The sequence below is a fragment of the Pongo pygmaeus genome, chromosome 21 (assembly GCF_028885625.2).
Source record: "Pongo pygmaeus isolate AG05252 chromosome 21, NHGRI_mPonPyg2-v2.0_pri, whole genome shotgun sequence".
NCBI classification, from domain to species: domain Eukaryota; kingdom Metazoa; phylum Chordata; class Mammalia; order Primates; family Hominidae; genus Pongo; species Pongo pygmaeus.
In genome coordinates, this window is record NC_072394.2 from 40,860,196 (window position 1) to 40,880,252 (window position 20,057).

Sequence of the window (20,057 nt, forward strand, 5' to 3'; positions counted from 1 at the left end):
TCTGGATGCTTCTGCAGGGAACCGACTGGTAGTATGGTGCCTTTAAACATCAAGAATGCCTGCCCCTTAGGCCAGGCATGGTGGCTCACACCTGTAATCTCAACACTTTGGAAGGCCAAGGAGGGCGGTTTACTTGAGGTCAGGAGTTCGAGACCAGCATGGCCAACATGGTGAAACCCCGTCTCTACTAAAAATACAAAAATTAGCTGGGCATTGCGGCACTTGCGCATAGTCCCAGCTACTTAGGAGGCTGAGGCACAAGAATCGCTTGAACCTGGGAGGCAGAGGTTGCAGTGAGCCAAGATCACACCACTACACTCCAGCCTGGGCAACAGTGAGACTATCTCAAAAAAAAAAAAACAAAAAACGAGGAAAAAAAAAAAAAACAAAGAATGCCTGGCAGACCATTAATGTGCCAAATTCATCAAGACAGGCTTACCAGCCTGGTTTTTGCCCCAGCTCCAGTTAAGGTGGTTTTAACTTCAAATGGGGAGATTAACTGCACCTTTTCACCATGGCCTTTGGGACGTGTAGATTCCTCCCTCTGTAAATCAGAGATGAGAGTTCATGCGTGCACATCCTTAGATCATGTCATTGCTGCAATTTTTCTTTCTCTTAAAAACAGGTCTCACTCTGTCACCCAGGCTGGGCTGCAGTGGTGCCATCATTAACTCATTGAATCCTCGAATTCCTAGGCTCAAGCAATCCTCCTGCCTCAGCCTCCTGAGTAGCTGGCACTACAGGAGTGCACTACCATGCCTGGCTAATTTTTTGTGGAGACGGAGTCTGCTGCCTAGGCTGGTTTTGATCTCCTGGCCTCAAGAAATCGTCCCACCTTGGCCTCCACAAGTGCTAGTCATACAGGCACAAGGCACCATGCCTAGCCCTCGCAATAACTGACTACCCTAATCTCCAAAGCCTGACCCTAAGGGCACCGCTCAGTTCCATTAATGGAAGCTGCTCCATGTTCACCCTACTCCCACTGTTACCCCATAACCTGTCCTCTCAAGCTGACACCATGGATTTTTACATCCCACACATGCTGACCAACTTGTCCCAGTTCGCTCAAGATCTCCCTGGGTTTAGCAATGAAAAACCCACTTTCTGGGAAATCCCTCAATCTCAGGCAAACTGGGACAGTTGATCTCACAAGTAGGCATTTACTTACGAGCCAGGTCATCCAGGACACTCCAGCCTTCCTGAATGACATGAGACCTGTCTCACTCCATAATCTACCCTGACTATTCTGCAATGCCCTCAATTCTCATGGGTCCTAAATGCCTAAATGTGAACCAACTACCAGCACTTGTTCACCTCCTAGTTCCAAACGTATACCTCAAATAATATCCTCTAAGCCAAGGAAGAGTGAAAATCAGATCTGGCCTATGGCCTAACTTCTCCAAAGCCAGCCTTGCAGGCTCACAGGTTGTCACTGATTTAAGAAGCAGATGGAGCAATTCTGTAAGGTTTATTGAATGGGTGGGTAAAAAGTGAACAACAGCTACAAATTCAAGAATAAAACTCTTGGTTAAGTCATTCCAGGCATGGACAGAGGGATGCGAGGCTGGCCTTCCCTGTCCACGGTCCTCCGAGGCAGCTGAAGTCTCCCATGTCTGGACCCCGAATCTTGTGCAGATTGAACAGTGGATCCGGGGTGCTCTGAGCAGGCAGCAGGGAGCAGCTCTGGTGACGCTTCATGTGGTAGCCTCACTCTCTATTCTCTGCCCCTCTGGTGCCCACAAACACCACCAAGAGATTCTGAAACAAAGGACAAGTGAGACCAGTGATTTGAGGTTCCCATCTGCATAAACACGGACCAGCTGAGCCTCTGGCTGTGGGTTCCGGCTCTTGGCATCAACTCACCATGGTGAGAAATATCAGCAAACCCAGATCCCAGGTCACCAACTCCACAGTCTTAGGACTTCCTTGGACTGTCCTTGGATCTAAGGCTGAGACCTAAGAGGGTAAGAAAGCATACAAGTATTTAGTCTCCAGGGCCATCTCCTCCTCCCCAAGCTGACACCATGGAGAGGGGTCCCATTCAAGCAGGGCGAAGCTCCTCATTCACACACACCAAATTAAAAATCCCAACAGAAAGGACACAAAAGGACAAACATCTTAGAAGTTTCGTTTTTCTTTCGAGCAGTTCACAATCGGGGCAAATGACCAGCTAGAGTAATCCACAGGAATACAGCTTTCCTAGCCCCACCTACAACTTTCTCCATTTGTTCGACATTACTGATGGTGCCTGTAAAACAATGTGGATTTCACATTTCATGAAGCAAAGCCCGTGATTCACAGTTCTCATGTGTGACCTTCACTGCTATCTGAATTCATTCCAGCGTGGGGCCCAGAGAGAATGCAGACTGGTTTCTGGCAGGAGGATCCCTAACATGAAAAGACAAATGAACCCTCAGAAGTCAGGGGGTGGGTCTAGTCACCACATCACATGGGCCCACAAAGGCCCAAGCTCTGAAAGGCTAGCTGGAAAAAGGCTGCAGTGTGGGAAAGCTCCAGGGTTTGAAAGGGAAGGCTGGACCAACGCAGGGAAGATGTCTTTCAGCACTCCTACCCCTGCACTATTAATGATCGGGACACAGGCAACCCATGATCACTTTTGGATACAAGAGCAGGGAAGGACAGAAAGAGAGCCAGCAAGGGAGGGAGGCTGGTGTCAAGGGCCTGAGGAATGGCCTGAGGCAGGGAGAGCAGCCCAGCTGAGCAGAGGCCCAGCCATGGCCACCGTGTGTCCTTCTAAGACCCCAAAAGGAGTTAAGACACTTCCAGCATTAAAAAAATGGAAATGCTTTTGGGTTGGAAAAGATCAGGAGCATACGGTCCTAACATCATACACACACACCCTGAAAGAAAAACTCACTGCTAATCCAGATCACAGCACACTGTGGACACACCAGTGCTCAAGGGAGGAGGACAGTTCCCCCGGGGAGCTCACTTTACCCATGCAGATTTCCGGAGGCTCTTCCTCCGCAACAGCCACTGAAGGCATGTGAGGGACAGCTCCACGGCAGGACAGAACGTGGAACCACGGGATACCACTTTCACCTTGCTTCCCCTACATCATCCAAGCCCCAGGAATAGCACATGACTCTGCAGGATGCAAAAAAACATATTCCAGACAACAGTCCAAAAATCTCACCTTGGGGACCCATGGTCCAGCGCCCTGCTGCTATGAAGACGACACATCCCATGGAGCCTCTGCACACAGCGGACCCATCTGAAACAGACACAGAGAACACTTAACACAGGGGCTGGCAGATCATAAGCAACCCACAAATGCCACTGTCGCTATTAGTACTTACAGCCACATTATTGTCTGAGGAACAAGAAAAACTTAACTCTAGGAAGGGGTCGGCAAACAATCTGTGAGAGAAATGCCATCTATGCTATCCTATGTGCCCAATCTGTGCTGCTTATCAGTATACATTACATAGACCCAGCTATCCCTCTTCTGGACACATACTCAACGGAGATCAAATCACACCTCATAAAGACATCTGCACTCCAATATTCACTGCGGCATTACTCCCAATCGCCAAGATATAGAAACAATCTAAGTCTCCATCAACAGATGAATGGAAAAAGAAAATGTGGCATACACACACACACACGCACACACAACAAAACATTATTCACCTTAAAAAGAAGACCCTTGGCCGGGCACGGTGGCTCACACCTGTAATCCCAGTATTTTGGGAGGCCGAGGTGGGTGGATCACTTGAGGTCAGGAGTTCAAGACTGACGAACATGGTGAAACCCCATCTCTACTAAAAATACAAAAAATTATCCAGGCATGGTGGCATGCACCTGTAACCCCAGCTACTCGGGAGGCTGAGGCAGAAGAATCACTTGAACCTGGGAGGTGGAGGTTGCAGTGAGCTGAGATCACACCATTGCACTCCAGCCTGGGCAACAAGAGCAAAACTCCATCTCAAAAAAAAAAAAAAAAAAGAAGACCCTGGGCTAGGTATGGCAGTCCATGCCTGTAATCCCAGCACTTTTGGAGGCCAAGGCAAAAGGATGGTTTAAGCCCAGGAGTTGGAGACCAGCCTGGGCAACATCGCGAAACCCCATCTATACAAAAAATACAAAAATTAACCAGGCATAGTGGCATGCACCTGCAGTCCCAGCTACTCAGGGAAATGAGGTGGGAGAGTCACTTAAGCCTGGGTGACAGAGGTTGCAGTGAGCTGTGTTCGATCACTGCAACCTCTGTCTCCCGGGCTTAACTTCAGCCTGGGTGACAGAGGGAGACCCTGTCTCAACCAAAAAAAAAAAAAAAAAAAAAAAGAAAAAGATAGAGAAAGATCCTGTCATTTGCCACAACATGGATGGACCTGGAGGATATTATGTTAAACGAAATAAGCTAGACACAGACAAACAGTGCATATCTCACTTATGTGTGCAATGTTAAAAAAAAAAAAAAAAAAAAAAAAAGGTCAAGCATACAAAGATAGAGAATAAAATGGTGATTACCATGGGCAGGAGCTGAAGGAAATAGGGAGATGTAGGTCAAAGGACACCAAGTAGCAGATATACAGGATGAGTAAGTCTAGAGGGCTCACGCACAACATAAGGGATTTCTGTTAAGCAGGTTTCAGCTGCTCCTCACACACACTAAAAACGGTGACTATGTGAGATGACAGATATGTTCATCAGCTTCACCACAGTAACCACTGTGCTATCTATATCTGTCCCATTATTCTATAACATCATGTTGTAAACTTCAAATATAGACAATAAACATTTTAAAAACAGGTTGGGTGTGGTGGCTCACGCTTGTAATCCCAGCACTTTGGGAGGCTGTCCCAATTATTTGTATCACATGAGGCCAGGACTTCGAGACCAGCCTGGCCAACATGGTGAAACCCCATCTCTACTGAAAATACAAAAATTAGCTGGGCATGGTGATGCACATCTTTAATCCCAGTTACTAGGGAGGCTGAGGCATGAGAATCACTGAACCCGGGAGGCAGAGGCCACTGCACTCCAGCCTGGACAACAGAGCAAGACTGGGTCTCAAAAAAAAAAAAAAAAAATGATGCCAAGGCAAGAAAGCTTTTGGAGCAGGCCATGCCTGGCAGTGATCAGCACAGACCTGGGATGGGTAACGAACAGGTGGGGTGGGAGAGCCCCGCGCCTACCACCTAGTGTGTAAGAGCTGCGTTCATACATCTGACTATACCACACATAGTCTCCCTCGATTACTACTCTAGCCCTTGCCACCTTAATCTAAGGGCAGAGGGAAAATCCACCCCTGGTGGACCACGGACGCTCCTCACGGCCAGGACTGAAGGTGGACTGTAACAGCTGGTTTGTTCTAGGACATTTTTAACTCCAGCACTGCTCAATGGGATAAGCCTTGTCACCTTACAACAATGTGTCTTCTCATTTACTGTTTGTCCAGGTGCTACATGTCAGTTACCAGGCACCATGTGAAACAAGACAGAGGCACTGCCCTGAGGAAGCTCACAGCACAGGGGGCAGGAGAAGCAAATCAAGAATTCCCAGACAGTGTGACCAGTGCTAAGAGGTGGGAAGGAGTGTGATGGGGAGGCAGAGAGAGCTTCTGGGGGGAGCTCTAGGAAGGGGTAACCACTATTGTGGCTCCAAAACTAGCTCAGAGACATAAACTCACTGTGGCAGGTCCCTGCTTCACCGTCCTTTCCTTAAGCCTCTGAGTACCCTCCATCATGCTGGGCACAAGGGGCACTCAATGAACCATACAGCACCAGTGTATGGTAGATGCACATAACAATAGCTTCTTAGGAAACGAGGGTTGCCATGTGGAGGTTACTGGGGGAAGGTGCTATATAATCTGCATGCATTTTACAAGCGGATGAGGTGCCCCCATCCAGCCCCCCACCACTAGACTGCTGACTGCCCTCAGGTTCCCCAGATAAACCCTGTTTCCCCTTCACTGGCTCCAGGTCTCTTCTCCAGCCTGTTGAACCTGGTGCCATCCCTAATGAGGTAAACAGGGGTCTGGCACGACAACCAGGTACCAGGAGGTAATATCACTGGTGAGAATAAAGGCATGTACGAAAGCTCCAGAGTTTGGAAGGGACAGGAGTGGACCCTTCAAACACGGGGAAGCGCTTTCATTGATTCCTCTCCCTGCACTATCAATGACCAGGGCACAGGCAGCTCACGATCACTTTCGAATACAGGGACAAAATAGGGCAGTGAGTGAATTGAGAGGGGAGGCATCGCCAGCAGCTTAGGAAGGGCCCAAACTAAGAGATCTGGAAACAAGTCAGTGACCAGATTTGCAGCCTCGAATTGCAGCAGCTGCTTCTGATTCTCAAAGATTTCTAGCACGGCTTGATCTCTCAAACTTTAGCATGAATACGAATCACCTGGAGAGCATGTTAAGCCAGATTGCTGGCTCCAGCCCCAAAACTTCTGATGTAGTAGGTCAGGACAGGGCTAAGAACTTGCACTTCTTACAAGTTCCCAAGTAATACTGATGGTGCCTGGTTCTGGGACCACAGTTTGAGAACCACTACTCAAATGCTTCCCTCATAAGAGAATGAGATGGAAGATCAACTCTGGGCGAAATGTTGAGAATTCACTGGATTAGGAAGTCAGGGATTGTGTGATACTATCCACACGTCGGCCAGGCATGGACTTACTATCCATAATCCCAGCACTTTGGGAAGCCAAGGTGGAAGGACTGCTTAAGCCCAGGAATTCAAAACAAGCCCAAGCAACATGGCGAGACTCCGCCTCTACAAAAATTTTTTAAAAATTAGCTGGGTGCAGCAGCACGTACCTGTGGTCCCAGCTACTAGGGAAGCTGAGGTGGAGGATCACTTGAGCCCAGATTGAGGCTGCAGTGAGCCATCACTGCACCACTGCACTCCAGCCTGGGTGACAGAGTGAGACCCTGTCTCAAAAAAAAAAAAAAATTCCATAAATCACTTCATAACAAGGATCGCCACCAAGTACATGAAAAACTACTAGCTAATTGCCTGCCTCCAAAATGCAGTACTCCTCCCACTTCAACAAACTATGCCAATCCACACCAGGATGACTCAGAGCCCTAGGGGAGCTCTGTAAGCTCCACCGTGCTTCACACAGTGGAGTGGCAGAGTTCGAAGAAAAGAGGGTGTCACATGTCCCTGTGGGCCTCAGTGGAGGAGCAAGCAATGGGAAGCAGCCTCTGCCTCCCCTCTAGTGACCTCAAAGCCTTCATCCTTGCAGCCTGAACACCAGTGCATCCTCTAGAGAAGCACCCAGGATTCATACCTTACAAGCACCACAGCTCAGCCTCTTCTTGAAGACACGTCACCTGGGGCCACTGGGCACACAGGACAGAGGTCAGCTGACAATCCTGCAATGACAAGAAGCCACACACATCACTTCTTATAACACATCCCAGTATCCAACACGTTCAACAGGAAAAAGCGATCTCTCAGTTGGGGTAGGATGGGCTAGAAGGCGGCTGCATCAGTGACCTCCCCTTGGCCCTCCCTCTCTAGCTTTATTCCTGATCTTACAACTCCACCCATTCCTCCAGGGGCAACCTGAGAACCAGTCATCCTCAGGGGAGCCCTGAAGGCCAGCAAAAAAGGCAGAGGAATTAAGAGCTGGAACAGTGGCCAGCGAGTGACACCAATGCACACCTCAGAGGGGCGAGAGAGCAGGCAAAACTCTTGGGTGGGAAGTGAGGGAAGTGTTTTGCCTCTCAAAACCCGGCTGTGCTCCCCTTGCAGCAATGAGCACTTTCTCTTTCTTACGACAAACCCTTCAGGACCCCCTATTCCAGGCCAGTGACATGTAAAGATGAAAAGATGCTACCCTATCCTGTCCCCAAGTTACACACACACACACACACACACACACACACGGGGTCAGCCCTGCTCACCCCAACCTCAAAGTCTCCCTCACGTTTATATGCCAATATTGCACTTATTCAAAACTGTGCTATCCACTGCGACACACCATGACTCATTACGTATCACATTCCCTTCCCATGAGCAGGACTGATGCTCTACAATCCTGATCCACCCCTCGATACACAGAGCCTGGTTTCTGGAAAGAGAGGTCAAGCTGAGAAAGACCTAAGCATGATGTCCCCCAGCATTGACTCTCATGTGGCAGCCAAGCAAGCACCGGACTCCTCAAGGGCTGGCAGGAGAGCAACAGGAGTGTGTGAAAGCTTCAGGGTTGGGATGGGATAGGGTGGACCCTCCAAACACAGGGAGAACCTCTTTCAGCATTCCTCTCCCTACACTACCAATGACCTAGGCACAGGCAGCCTACAATCACTTTTGGATGCAGGAGCAGAAACGGACCAGAGAGCCAGGAAGGGCAGGAGGATGGTGCCAGGGGCTGTGGGATGACCAAAGTCAGGGACAGTACAAGACTCCTGCAGCTGCCATCTGTCCTGTAAAATCCCATAAAACCTAACCAAGGGGAATCAAAGGGGAAACACCTCTGACAAAAGCCCTGGAAAAATCTGGGGACCAGAGAGCAGGATCATGGGGTCACATCTGTAAAAATCAATTCTGCCCTACCTTTGTTTTCTGTATCAGGAAATTGAGATTCAAAACAGGTCAGATGGCCCTTGGCTGGTATCTGGGAACTTGGCTCTCGGGATGTTCCAAGTCAACAGTTTACTGATCGGAGCTGTTCACTGGACATAGTCTCTCTGTGCAAATAATGTGGCACAGGAACCTGTTTTCCTGAGAGTCTGGAATTTTGGTGTGTGCTAGGCAGGTGGTGTCTACATAATCAGCTCCCAGCAAAAACCCCGGGCATGGAGTCCCTACTGGGCTTCCCTGGGCAGAAACACTGCACACAGGCTGAATGCATTTTCACTGCTGAGGGGAGAATGGGTTCCATGTGATTTCTGAGGGAGGGAGGGAGCATGAGGAAGCTGGCACAGGGATTCCTCCAGACTCAACCTGCATCTTTTTTCCTGAATCATTTGGCTGTGTACCCCTACAATGTTGCTAGGATAAATCTTAACCATTGATTACAACTGGAAAGAAAATGGTCACAGAGCCAGGTGATGGCAGAGGAAGAACTAAGGGCCAGATATGGATGGCCCTTAATCCAGCCACTTTCCATTATGACTTGCTGCTAATGTACTGCAGGAAAAGCCCCAGTGCTCACCCCAGGCAGCTCCCTGCAGGGGCTTCCTCCTCCACAGCCCCTGAAGGCACAGAAGGAGGGGCCAGCTCCAATCCAGTTTTCCCAGGGAAGAGGAGTCTGGATCTGGGAATCCATGCGACGTGGCCCCTCTTCTCATCCTCACCTCTCCCTACATCATCACCAAAGCACCAGGAAAAAAGGGACGTGACTTTACAGGGTGCAAAAAGCCAAAGTTCCAGAGATGGACAAGAAACCTTACCTCGGGCCCTGCGGTCTGCCACTCTCCTGCGTCCCAACACCTCTCACCAAGCGTCTCCACAGTGTTGCATAGATGCTGACTAAACCGTTCTTCTCACCTGAACAGCCATGACTTATTTTAGGAACGAAAAAGCAGCTTATCTCTATGAAAGGGGCTAGAGAACTTCTAAGGCAGGGATGATATCCACTTCATCTGTCGGGCCAACTGTTACTAAGTTCAAGAGGATGCTGGAGCCATGATGTTCTTGGGATGTGCTGTTTCTCCAGCAGCGTCCGGCAAGCAGCTGGGGAAGCCGTGCAGAGGCTGCTGCCGTAAATCCCTCAGTGATGTTCTCCCCTGCCTGTCTCTGGTCCTTGATTCCTTTCCCACAAGCTAGAGGGAAAATCCTCCCCATACAAGGCCAAGGCCAACAGAGCTGAGTTACCTCAGAATCCTCTGAAGGGGTGGAAAACACCAAATCTGCTCCCACCAATCCCACACAGGTGCTGACTCAGTATTTTTCTCCAACACCCCAAAGTGCAACGAACCCGATCTGCTTACAGTGGAGGGACTCTCTCTTTCTCGTTTTTCTTTCTTGAGACAGGGTCTCACTCTGTTGCCCAGGCTGAGTGCAGTGGCACGATCATGGCTCACTGCAGCCTTGACCTCCCGGGCTCAAGAGAGCCTCCCGCCTCAGCCTCCCGAGTAGCTGGGACTACAGGGGCACGCACCACCACGCCTGGCTAATTTTTTAGTTCTTATAGAGGTGGGGTTGCCCAGGCTGCCGTTTTTCCTTTGTCCCACACTGTCGGAATACTGACCATCTGGCAGACAGAACAAAGTGGGGAACAACATTCAGACACTGCCCTGGAGACCACAGCAAAGAGAGCCAGGAGACAAGTCAGGCAACAATTTCCACGGGGTCAGCTTGTTGCAGAGGGGGTTGGATAAGGATGTGGAAGGAGAGGTTTGGAGGCAGAGAAAACTTCCGGGAGGAAGGAGCAGGGCGGCCCTGTCTCAGCTCCACACCCAGCCCTTCTGCTCCTTGAGGCCAAACCCATCACCCCACACCCTTCCCTCATGTTTCACAATAACTGCCCTGGGCCAGGGAGGAGAACAACACAACCCACTAGATGATGCCAGGCACCAGGAGGCATCTAAGACGTGGTGGGAGGGAGGAGGTGTGGGAAAGCTCCAGGGTTTGGAAGAGACAGGAGTGGACCCTCCAAACACGGGGAAGTGCTCTCGGCAGTTCCTCTCCCTGCACTACCAATGACCAGGGCACGGGCAGCCCATGATCACTTTCGAATGCAGGGGCAGAAAGGGCAGAGAGCAAGCCCAGAAAGGAGGCCAATGCCGGCATTCTGGGCAATGGTCTCACCTGGAACAGAACAGCTGCTAGGGCAACGAGCAGACTTACAGCCTAAGATTACACGTGCTGCTTCTGACTCCCAGAGATCACTTACCACTCCCTGCCAGAAGCAGAAAGGAAGGCAAACATGGGCAGAAATATTGAGAATCCTGGGGCTCTTCTCAAAGACTGGGCTGGCCACGCGCAGTGGCTCACACGTGTAATCCCAGCACTTTGGGAGGCCGAGGCAGGTGGATCATCTGAGGTCAGGTGTTCGAGACCAGCCTGTCCAACACGGTGAAACCCCATCTCTACTAAAAATACAAAAAAATTTAGCCAGACGTGGTGGCGGGTACCTGTAATCCCAGCTACTCAGGAGGCTGAGGCAGGAGAATCACTTGAACCAGGGAAGCGGAGGTTGCAGTGAGTCGAGATCGCGCCATTGCACTCCAGCCTGGATGATAGAGAGAGATTCCGTCTCAAAAGAAAATAAAAATAAAAATAAAAATAAAAAAATAGGTTGGGCATGGTGGCTTACGTCTGTAATCCCAGCACTTTGGGAGGCTGAGGCAGGTGGATCACCAGAGGTCAGGAGTTCGAGACCAGCCTGGCCAACATGGCAAAACCCCATCTCTACTAAAAATACAAAAAAATTAGCTGGGCGTGCACCTGTAATCCCAGCTACTGAGGAGGCTGAGGCAGGAGAATCACGTGAACACAGGAGGCGGAGGTTGCAGTGAGCTGAGATCACGCCATTGCACTCCAGCCTGGGAGACAGAGCGAGACTGTCTCAATAAATAAATAAATAACTGGGCTACAGGGTACCAATATTGGCTATCTGTTCCACTGAGGCTCACAGAAGACCACTCAGCCGGGCACTGGGTATGAATCCAGGCTTGAATCTGAAACACAGCCCCTCTGTCCATTCCAACACATGGTTTTCCTCTCAACATCACGGCGTCTGTCTCAGGGACTCTCAGAGCCCCAATCAAGCTCAGGGAGCACCTTCTTGGCAGCAGCCCCATGAAGGCAGAAGAGGGCCCAGACCTGTCCCTGCCTGCTAAAGGAGCAAAGACAGGAGCAAAGGGAAGCAGCCTTCACCTGTGTCCTCACTCCCCACTCCTCAGCACCCAACCACCTCTGGCCTCACAACCTGCAGAAAACTTGAGCTCTAGAGAACCGAGCAGGACCCCACTCACCTGGGACCTCAGGATCCATGCTCTCCCAGAGGACACCTCTCACACACATGGGGCGACAGTCATGTGACACTCCTGCAGGGCACAAGAAGCCAAGATGTGACTGATGCACTTGGCACTGTTTATGGCAAGTCCAGGAAACCACGAAATTCACCCACAGAAAACACACCTGAGGAATCAGGGTCTCAGGAAATGAATGTACTGACAGCCTGTCTAGCCCATCCTGGGTCACTGACACAGTCCCCTGAGGTCGTCCCGTCTGAAATGGACAATGGTTCCTCTACACAAGAGGAAAACCTTGTAACTTTTCCTTTATTACCAATAACCAAGACAAAAGCAGCCTGTAATCACTTTGCACACTGGGGCAGAAAGAGATCCAGGGCTTGTTGAAATTGGAGACCAGTGTCAGAAGCCTGGAAAATGGCCTGAGCCAGGACAGTGGCACAGCAGAGCACAGGATGAAGCAGCTTCCATCTTGTCCCACATAAACAGAACCTGCCCCAACTAGGAGAGGTAAAGGAAAGACCCTCCAGATGAGAAAGTTGGCAGAGTTCTTTGGACGTGGAAGACGGGGACCGTGTGATCCTAAAAAAAAAATCACCTCAGTGTACTCCTGTTTTCCAGATGAGAAAACTGAAGATCACAAAAAGAACCAAAGCTAGGGAGTAGTGGTAAAGCGTTTGGGACCAGGGTGCAGGTAGGTTTGATGCCAAAGCCCTCCAGCTTTTCAGTCAGATATTCCAAGACACAACAATGATAAGGGATCCCTGAAGATGCTAAACCCAAGCAGGCACAAGAGGAACCCAATGCATTCATGATGGCCCCAAAGAGGGTAAAAGTGGGGCCAGCACAAAGACACTTACCTCACCTTTCTCTACTTCCCAGACATCACGCCCAGGGAACGTGCATGCACCCACCCTTGCAGGACACAAAGCCCCAGATCTCCAGAGGACAGACTTCATAGAACACCATGGTCCACCTGCCTCCTGGCAGGGTGGAGATACCTCTCATGGGCCTCTCTGCACTAATCAGCCTCCTCTGCCAGAATCAAGAAGCCCTGGATGAGCTATCTAGATGTCACCTGTTCTGGAAAGGACAAGGAGAATACTGGCACAGAAGCCACCAGGTGGTAAACGTTTCCTAAAAGTTGGCTAGTGTTAACAGTGGTCTATGGTCTCAGCAACACGAAGAGTTCGTCTAGAGAAGAACCACACATCAGGGACAGCTTAAGTCTCATCTTATGCACATATTGTTGAACTTGTGATCCTGAAGCAGTACACTGAAGGGGACTCTGAACCTAGGACAGGTTCTGGTGTGGCACACCAGCGTGGCGGAGTCTAGCATACACAGTAAGGGCTATTATGGGCAGGATGGCCCATCTGTCATCTGCGGGTCAGGGCTGATTACACATCTCACTCTTCTATCAGCCATGCCTAGCTATACCTCTGGCTTTGATCACTGACATCACAATGACAATCCTGTGGGGAAATTCATCCTGGTGGCCCACGGACAAGACCGTCAAGGGGAACACCATGGGATGACCACTGGGCCAGTGGGAAATAGCTCCGACCACCCTCACACAGGCTGCCTCGCTCAAAACTACTTCCCCGACATGCATCAATCTGCTAAGCCCTGTCACCTTACAATTGTTAAGTCTTTTTTGTTGTTGTTGTTTAAAGACAAGGTCTGGCTCTGCAGCCCAGGCTGGAATGTAGTAGCACAATCTCGGCTCACTGCAACCTCCACCTCCTGGCGCATGCCACCACACCTGGCTAGTATGTGTGTGTTGTAGAGACAGGTTTTTGCAGTGTTGCCCAGGTTGGTCTTGAACTCCTGGGCTCAAGCGATCCACCCACCTCAGTCTCCCAAAGTGCTAGGATTACAGGTGTAAGCCACTACGGCCAGCCACAATTGTCTTTTTCCAGCTCCTGTTTTTTGTTTTTTGTTAGGGACATAGTCTCACCCTGTCGCCTAGGCTGGAATGCAGGGGCGTGATATTGGCTCACTGCAGCCTCCACCTCCTAGGTTCAAGCGATTCTGGTGTGCCTCAGCCTCCTAAGTAGCTGGAATTATAGGCATGTGCCACCACACCCAGCTAATTTTTGTATTTTTTAGTAGAGATGGGGTTTCACCATGTTGGCCAGGCTGGTCTTGAACTCCTGGCCTCAAGTGATCCACCCTCCTTGGCCTCCCAGAGTGCTGGGATTACAGGTGTGAGCCACTGCACCCGGCCCATCTCCTGTTTTTCATTTGTTCCATAACTGCTGAAAATCAACCATCTGCCAAGCACCAGGTAAGTCAAGAGACAGGACTCAGATACTGAGACAGGTGAAGTGGCTCACACCTGTAATTCCAGCACTTTGGAAGACTGAGGGAAAATCACTTGAAGCCAGGAGTTCAGGACCAGCCTGGGCAACATAGCGGGACCCTGTCTGTCCCAGCTATTGGGGAGGCTGAGGTGGGAGGATCACTTGAGTACAGGAGTTCAAGCTATGATCACGCCACTGCACACTGCACCCCAGCCTGGACAACAGAGTGAGATCCTGTCTCTAAAAAAATACAATAAAATATTAAACAAAACTCAAGACACTGTCCTCAAGGTCGCAATAGAGAGAGGCAAAGACAATCAAGCCAGTAATTGCCACAGGGTGTGACTAGTGGGGGCTGCAGCTGTGGTTCCACCACCAATCCTGAGGCAGGGACTCACCCCTCATACACCTTGGTGAACGCCTCACGGACCCCCGCACTGATCCTTACACAGGGAGCACTCAATAATAATCAGACACCAAGTGCCAGGAGGCATTTGAAAGATGGTGAGAAAGAGGTGTGAGAAAGCTCCAGAGTTTGAAAGGGACAGGAGTGGACCCTCCAAACACGGGGAAGCGCTTTCCGCGATTTCTCTCCCTGCACTATCAATGACCAGGGCACAGGCAGCCCACGATCACTTTCGAATACAGGTGCAAAAAAGGGCAGGTGAGCCCACGTCAGCGTGTTAGCTGCCAGATCTCCAGAGGGGGGGCTCACCCCCCAGGGAAGAGAAAGGTACCCAGGACCCTGAGAGCCATCATCACTTCACAGGCAGATTCCATCTGTCCCCACCCAGAGTCCACAGGAAAACCGACTTCTGGTAAAAATGCCTCGGCTGTACATTCAGCCCACCAATTCTGAGTATCTACACGTGGACAGGCACCGTGGGTTCAAAATCAAGAAAAACAGCCAAGGCCTCTGCCCTCAGAGAGCCTTTGCAGTTTCCCTACTTTATAGAAAGTCAACCTCAGGGGAATGAAAGAACTTAGGTAGGATGTGACCCCCAAGCCCAGCCCGTCTCCTAAGTCACGCTTTGCTCTGCACCTGCTTTGCCAGACAGTTCTCAGAACTCAGAACTGGCTGAGCTCATTGACTACACCCTCTACTGCGTCCCGCAGAAGGGTCCTTCCCCAAGGTGCGCATAAGCAGCGGCACTTACCCAGGGGCATTCTCACCCCGCGGACAGTGGAAGCCCTTCAGGGGGTGCAGATCAGAGTGCTGCAGGAGAGAGGGGGCGCTGGCTGGTGCGAAGCCGTCCGAGGAGCAGCACAACCCACAAGGCCTAGGCAGGGAAAAAGCACGAGGAGAGGGCTTTAGTACAAGGCCCGTTAGTACAAGGCCCGGGGACAGAAGGACAGAAATCCAGACCCTGCCCCGCTGGGGTGCTGGGAGCGTCTTCCATTTAAACCACAGCTAACTGGTCTGTAAAATGAAGGTTCTAACACCTACTTTTAGTTATTGAGGGGAAAACGAGTTAACGGTCTCAAGGACATGGCACAATGACTGACACTTTGTAGGCAACAGACAAGCAGCTTTGGAGGCTTCCAATGCCAGGAGTCGGGGGCGGGCAGCTAAAGTCGCCAAGCCCTGTTTCCCGCCATCCAGGGGCACTAAGCCTCCCCGCTGAGTAGCTGCGCGGACAGGGGGTCTGACGTCCGCACGTGGCCGGTTCAGCACAGCCACGGCCAAGGGCGCGGCTCACCCGCCAGTGTCTTTCCCGAGGACACGCGAATCCTGGGGGGCTCACTCCGGCAAAGAGGACGAGGCACTGCACCAGGGACCGGGCCTGATCTCTCTGGCCGCCTTCCCCGGGGCCTCAGTTTCCCCCGATGGTGAGAGTGGAGCAGACCACGCGCCCTGCTGTGGACTCACCCGGCGCCCTGGCGTCGAGTGGCGGCGGACACCTGACAGACAGCGTGGGAAAAATCAAGATGTCTACAGATTTCGAGAGAAGGGGTGCGGTGGCGTGCGATGGCGTGCGATGGCGAGGGACGGCGAGACACGGCGAAAGACTGAGGCCACAAGACAAGGAAGCTACACTCGTTTCGCGCCAGCGGAAATACAGATGAGAGCGCGAGCTGCGGCCTAGAGCGGAAGGAACGACGCAAGCAGCCCTGCAGCGTCCCCTGGCGGAGCGGAGGCTCAACTCCAGACTCCGGAGGACTTGGGATAATTTTCGAAAACTATCTGGAAGGTTAGAAGTAATCTTCTCCCACTTGCTTTGCTTTTCTGTTTGTTCTGAAGATGTTCCTTGGTCACTGATTCATTATTAATCTGTAGGAATGGCCAATTTTCCATGATAGGAGCTGTTACTACGATGAGGGGACTGTGCTTAGTTTGGACTTCTTTCTGCAAGGGTCCAAAGGCATCTGTTATGATTCACCACTGTACTCAGTACCTAGTTCAGTGACTAGCACCATTGAATGAATGAATTCTACCCCCGCCCCATTTCTTTTTTTCTGAACAATGTCAGACCGAGATGACTGAGTCATGGCCTGAGACTGGAATGTGAGCGTGAGAAGATGAGCCAAGAGAGATACACAGTGGGTAACTGCTTTGCTAAACTCCAGCCTCAAAGTACACGGGATGGAGGGTGGAAAGTATCTCTAAAGCAGAAGAGACCTGACCAGATTGGCATTTGAGGAACCTGATCAGATTTGCACAGTGACAGAGACTATAGACAGATGTCCCATGTTCCCTGCAGCATACTGGAGACAATCTTAGGAGGGGACTCATGGCCCACAAATCCTCATAAGCACTGGAACTGCCTGCATCCTGGGCAGGGTGTGCCTCTTGGGCCTGAGACAGCCCTGCTACTGAGTCTGCCCATGTTCTGGAGTGCAAGCAGCCCACCCTTGGGCCTGATGAGGAGCCCACGCCCCACCCTCCACCCCGCTCCAGTCAGATTCTTGGTACTCAATAGGTCAGAAGGACAAGACAATCCAGGCCTGACCTATGCAATCGTGACAGAAATGGGGGTCCCTGAGGTGAGATCTGCTCCATATTTTGTACCTAGGAGAGGCCCATGGGATTCCAAGACTGTGAGAACATTGGGAGTCTCTGTGATGGGGAGGGGCTGTGGGATGCTGCTATGGTTTGGCTGTGACCCCACCTAAATCTCATCTGGAACTGTACTTCCCATAATTCCCACCTGTTGTGGGAGGTAATTGAATCATGGGGGTGGTTACCCCCATGCTGCAGTTCTTGTGATAGTAAGTGAGTTCTCATGAGATCTGATGGTTTTATAAGGGGCTTTCCCCACTTTTGCTCTATACTTCTCCTTGCTGCCACCATGTGAAGAAAGACGTGTTTGCTTCCCCTTCCGCCATGATTGTAAGTTTCCTGAGGCCTCCGCAGCCATGCTGAACTGTGAGTCAATTAAACCTCTTTCCTTTATAAATTACCCAGTTTCAGGCAGTTCTTTATAACAGCATGAGGATGGACTAATACAGATGCTGTGGCTGAGAGGACACTGGGCAGGGGGGTCAGGTGTGCCCACTTGTGGCCACACAGCCCTGGTGTCCTCTTCTGCCTCCCACTCTTGCTGTTACTCTCCATGTGACTTTGGCTAAGTGACCTAACTTCTCCACCCCGCCTTAGTTTCCAGTTATGGAAAATAGGCAGTCATAGTTCCCTGCTCATAGCGTTGCTGTGAGAATTAAATGAAATGATTTATATCAAAACTGTAGCACAGAACAAATATCCAAGGCCTAGTAGTTGCTATATTGTAGTATTTCTGAGAAAGCTGAGGGCTTCTGTCACCGTAAGGGCTCTGGGATTCTTTATGAAGCAGAGGAAATATGCTGTGTTTGAAAAGTCTAAGGTGGCATTGTCAGCCCGGTGTGGTGGAGCAGTCCTGTAGTCCCAGCTACTCAGGAGGCTGAGGCAGGAGAATCATTTGAGCCTGGGAGGTTGAGGCTGCAGTAAGCTGAGATCACACCACTGCACTCCAGTCAGGTTAACAGAACGAGACCCTGTCTCAAAAAAGAAAAAGAAGAAGAAAGATAGCATTGTCCAATAGAAATATAATGCAAGGCCGGGCATGGTGGCTCATGCCTGTAATCGCAGCACTTTGGGAGGCTGAGGCAGGTGGATCACCTGAGGCTGGGAGTTCCAGACCAGCCTAACCAACATGGAGAAACCCCGCCTCTACTAAAAATACAAAATTAGCAGGGCTTGGTGGCGCATGCCTGTAATCCCAGCTACTCGGGAGGCTGAGGCGGGAGAATCACTTGAATCCGGGAGGCAGAGGTTGCATTGAGCTGAGATCTCACCATTGCACTCCAGCCTGGGCAACAAGAGCAAAACTCCATCTCAAAAAAAAAAAAAAGATAAAAAGTAAAAGTAAAATTAATTTTAATAATTTATTTAACTGAATATAACCAAAATATTATCATGTCAGCATGTAATCAATATTTTATAATTATTCATGAGCTATTTACTATTTTTTTTCTTGTATGAGGTCTTTGGAATCTGGTGTGTGATTTACATTTATGGCACATTACAATTCCGACTGGCCATGTTTCCAGTGCTCTGTAGTCACATGTGGCTGGTTGCTGCTGTGCTCCCCAGCACAGATATAAGGCAATCTGGCTCTCATCAGGCCTTTGGAGCTGGAAGAGACGCAGCAAACAGTAGGCTGAGTGCATCCACAACCCACACCCACCTCCGCCGCCCCACCTATGAGCCTGAAAGGGCTTGGCCTCCTGCATATTCAGATTGAGGCCTCACCAGGCTGAATCTTCTGGGCTGGCAATTAAGGCCAAGGTGCCCTCAGAAAGCTGGGAACCAGCAGAACTGCAGATTTTCTGTAGTTCCAGATTTTCTTTTGCACTCCTTATTCTCATAACACTAAGGAGGGCACCTTGGTGGCTTCATTCCTGCAGCCCCAGTGCCTATAGGAGGATGGACACCTAAGAGGAGTGGTTCCTGCTTGTTCCACGGTAGTGGAAGAGGATGTTAAATTAGTGAGGCGTGGTGGTGGGCGCCTGTAGTCCCAGCTACTCGGGAGGCTGAGGCAGGAGAATGGTGTGAACCCGGGAGGCAGAGCTTACAGTGAGCCGAGATGACGCCACTGCACTCCAGCCTGGGCGAGAGAGCGAGACTCCGTCTCAAAAAACAACAACAAAAAAGGAAGTTTCAGCTGACAGATGACAAGGTCAGGAGTTCGAGACCAGCCTGGCCAACATGGTGAAACCCCATCTCTACTAAAAAATACAAAAATTAGCCAGGCGTGGTGGTGGGTGCCTGTAATCCCAGCTACTCGGGAGGTTGAGGCACGAGAATCACTTGATCCTCCCTGGGAGGCAGAGGTTGCAGTGAGCTGAGATCACACCGTTGCACTGTAGCCTGACTGACAAGAGTGAAACTCCATCAAGAAAGGAAGGAAGGAAGGAATAAAAAATCCAATAAAATTGCTGTTGTGATAAGCAAAAATTGATTTGAGTATTGGCAGTTTTTGAAGGTTCCGTGATAAAATAGCAGCTGCCTTCCAAAGAAGGTGCTGAACCAAATGCAGAACTGAGGAAAGAGATAACCGAAACATGGTTGCTTGTGACTCTTGAAACTTCTCTTCCAATTGGAGGGTATTAATGGTACAGAATTAGAAATGAAAAGGCAAATGATGAATTATATTTCTTATGAAAAAGCAAGAGCTGTGAGTCTCACCCCCTACCCCCAAAAGGGAGAGACAGGGAGGGAGCCCGTGCATCTCACCTTAACTCATTAAGAAGCGCTTTAGCAGGTCACAAGGGAGCTTGACATTTGTCACTCAAAGTTGGGGAGCACAGCTGACTGGGGCCCAACCCACTCCTGAGTCAAAGGTTCATAGTCTCCTTCTGTAGGA

At 50.4% G+C, this 20,057-nt stretch overlaps 1 long non-coding RNA gene and 5 other non-coding genes across 11 annotated transcripts; all 6 read right to left on the reverse strand.

Annotated features, from left to right (window-relative positions):
- Nucleotides 1–1,449: 1,449 nt before the first annotated feature.
- LOC129021865 (uncharacterized) lies at nt 1,450–15,495 on the reverse strand. 6 transcript variants are annotated; one of them, XR_008496160.2, is made up of 8 exons: nt 15,372–15,495; nt 11,909–11,980; nt 11,066–11,163; nt 9,380–9,476; nt 7,270–7,354; nt 3,158–3,235; nt 1,864–1,956; nt 1,450–1,758 (listed from the first exon to the last, which is right to left on the reverse strand). It is a non-coding gene; the product is annotated as an uncharacterized LOC129021865 (long non-coding RNA). The 6 variants fall into 6 exon arrangements; XR_010125223.1 differs by lacking the exon at nt 15,372–15,495 and adding an exon at nt 12,075–15,359; XR_008496162.2 differs by lacking the exon at nt 11,066–11,163.
- LOC129022167 (small nucleolar RNA SNORA71) lies at nt 2,502–2,629 on the reverse strand. Its single transcript, XR_008496255.1, has one exon. It is a non-coding gene; the product is annotated as a small nucleolar RNA SNORA71 (small nucleolar RNA).
- Nucleotides 6,057–6,190, reverse strand: LOC129022160 (small nucleolar RNA SNORA71). Its single transcript, XR_008496249.1, has one exon. It is a non-coding gene; the product is annotated as a small nucleolar RNA SNORA71 (small nucleolar RNA).
- Nucleotides 8,173–8,306, reverse strand: LOC129022163 (small nucleolar RNA SNORA71). Its single transcript, XR_008496252.1, has one exon. It is a non-coding gene; the product is annotated as a small nucleolar RNA SNORA71 (small nucleolar RNA).
- Nucleotides 10,541–10,674, reverse strand: LOC129022161 (small nucleolar RNA SNORA71). The gene has a single exon (XR_008496250.1). It is a non-coding gene; the product is annotated as a small nucleolar RNA SNORA71 (small nucleolar RNA).
- Nucleotides 14,731–14,864, reverse strand: LOC129022159 (small nucleolar RNA SNORA71). Its single transcript, XR_008496247.1, has one exon. It is a non-coding gene; the product is annotated as a small nucleolar RNA SNORA71 (small nucleolar RNA).
- Nucleotides 15,496–20,057: the final 4,562 nt, after the last annotated feature.